The sequence below is a fragment of the Echinops telfairi genome, unplaced genomic scaffold, assembly GCF_000313985.2.
Source record: "Echinops telfairi isolate 266 unplaced genomic scaffold, ASM31398v2 ScPeMD7_9;HRSCAF=40, whole genome shotgun sequence".
Taxonomy (NCBI): Eukaryota; Metazoa; Chordata; class Mammalia; order Afrosoricida; family Tenrecidae; genus Echinops; species Echinops telfairi.
This window is the reverse complement of record NW_022103906.1, coordinates 47,364,196-47,366,802: the sequence shown is the minus strand read 5'-3', so window position 1 is coordinate 47,366,802 and position 2,607 is coordinate 47,364,196. Positions and strand designations below refer to the sequence as shown.

Below are 2,607 nucleotides of genomic sequence, written 5' to 3'. Positions count from 1 at the left end.
TGCTACGTTAATACTAAACCTATAAATATATGCACATAGATCTATTTCCCCATCCTCATATATAAATATATTTGCATAGGTACATGCCTTTATTAAGACTTCTATAAATGCCCTGTGCCTCCTAGCTCGGAAATGGAGTTTTCAATCAGGAGTTCGGTTATGGATTCTGTCACTAAGTTTTAAATGCCTGTTACACATCCAAGTGCAAATTCAGCTGGGGAATTGCACCTAGAACTCACAAGAGGTGTGGATTAGAAATATGCTTTTATTTTTACCCATTAATTCCATTTAAGGTCCCCCATCATATTTTAGGAGTTATTTGCATGTGGATTGTATTAAAGCCCTAAGAACTGGTTATAGTATAAATAAATAAAAAAATTTTAAAAATTTTAACAACTGTTGATATTAATGGTGGGGAAATTTAATTGTAAATACCAAAGGACATAAAAATGTGTAAAAAGTCTGTATGACTGTAGGAGCCAACAAGAAACTGATAGGAGTGGCCCATGAAGTAGGAGGAAATTTAAGAATAAGAGTTCTCTAGAATCCAAAGAAACAAAATTATTTTCAAGGTGACTTGAAAATAGTGACTAACTTAGCAACTGAAGTAATTAACTTCATGCTGATAAACCCAGAAGATGAAGACTGAAGATTGAGCCACTGCAATTTGGTTAGAGTGGTCAAAGTTAAAACCCAATTAGAGTGGCTTCCAGAGAGAACAGAAGGAGTGGAATTGAAGATGGTGGAGGTAGTCCAGTATTTCACGGTGTTTCACAGTGAAAGGGGACAAGTAAGCAAATGGATTGAAACAGCTGGATGCCTTGAAGTCAGCGTACCGCCATGAAGCAGCGAACTAACAGAGAGGGCTGTGGGGCTGGCCCTAAACCCAACTATGTCAAGCGCCTCTCCAGAAGATTTCGCTACAGAAGACAGCACTGAAGATAAAGCCCAGGGAGAGGGGCGGGCCTGCCCAGACCAGACAGGAGCAAAAGGAGGAAAAGAGAGAGTAGACTACATCCTGGCCCACCTAACCCCAAAGATGATATTCCTGCTCCATGCAGCCAATGCACAGAGAGGACCGTAGTGCTGGCCCCACTGCAAGACATGATGACCCCTCACTGACCCATAGCGCTGCAAGGGACAGCACTGGAAACACATTTTGGGAATTGTGCCTGGTCTGATCACCCCACACCAGGGTAAAACACAAAAGAAGACTAACAGAGCAGCAAGGGGAGCAAAGCAACGAAGTCCCCAAGGAATCCCACAAATAGACATTGAACTCAGGGGGCGGGGCTTGGCATGTCAACAGACTCAATCAGAAAACATTCGTAAGGGTCAGCAGACAGACCTGGAACCATTCGTAGGGGTTCCCCCCTGCCCCCTGTCTTTCTATATAACATAGGCAGGATTGTTTACAAAACCGAAGAGAAAACAACGGGACTGATGGTTCCGGGGAACATGGAAGCGGGGTAGTGGAAAAGGATGGGGAGCCAACAAACCCAGGGACAAGGGAACAACAAGAGATCTGAAATCCACGAGAGGAGGGCATAGGTTGCCTGGCGGGGCTTGATCAAGTGCAATGTAGCTGAAAGGAATTACTGAGAACTGAATGAAAGTCGAAAATGATAGTGGGAGAAAAGGAAAGTTAAAGGAAATAGAGGAAAGAACTAGAAGACAAACGCCATTTATAGATGTATAAGTAAATTTAAATTTATTTAAAAAGGTATAAATATAGGCATATACATATGTAAATATATTAATATTTAATTATAGAGATATAGGTCTATGTACATATATTTATATGTTAAGTATCAAGGTACTAGATGGACATTGGGCCTCTACTCAAGTCCTCCCTCAACACAAGAATGCTTTATTCTAATAACCTGGAATTCTGTGATGCTCACCTTCCCGACATGGTTGCTGAAGACAGAATCAGTGAATAAGCAAATGGGGTGAAAAAGCTGATGATACCTGGCCATTGCAGTGTCTTGGGTCTTAAAGGCTTTAAGATAAACAAGTGGCCATCTAGCAGGGAAGCAACAAAGCCCACATAGAAGAAGCACACCACCCTGTGTGTTTGTGAGGTGTTGACAGGATCAGGTATCAGGCATCAAAAGACCCAAAACAATCATACCAACTCAAACAATGGCGGCTGGAGTTGAGACCCAAAACCCATCTGTAGAAAATTTAACATCCCCTCACAGAAAGGACAAGTCGGCCAGGGTTCTGTATAGCAGCAATGAAACATACATTCCTCTAGTTCTTTAATAATGCTTCCTGACCCCCACCCCCACCCCCACCCCGCGCCCAACTATCATGACCCCAGATCTACCTTGCAAATTTGGCTAATCCGGAGCAGGTACACTGGTACAAATAATAACTCTCAACACATGGAACCCAGTACAGATAACCCCCTCAGGAACAAGAATGGGAGTAGCAATATCATGAGTAGGGGGAAGGAGAGGGAAGAAAGGGAGAACAGATCATCCACATATAACCCCTCCCCCCCTCGGGGGAAGGAACAACAGAAGGGAGACAGAGAACAGTGTAAGATATGAAAATAATAATAATTTATAATTTATCAAGGGCTCATGAGGGAGGGAGGGT

At 42.7% G+C, this 2,607-nt stretch overlaps 1 protein-coding gene across 3 annotated transcripts in view; it reads left to right on the top strand.

The window, feature by feature from the left end:
• The window catches only part of DLC1 (DLC1 Rho GTPase activating protein), a 485,036-nt gene that overhangs the window by 374,344 nt on the left and 108,085 nt on the right, over window positions 1–2,607 (top strand). The window lies entirely within an intron of this gene.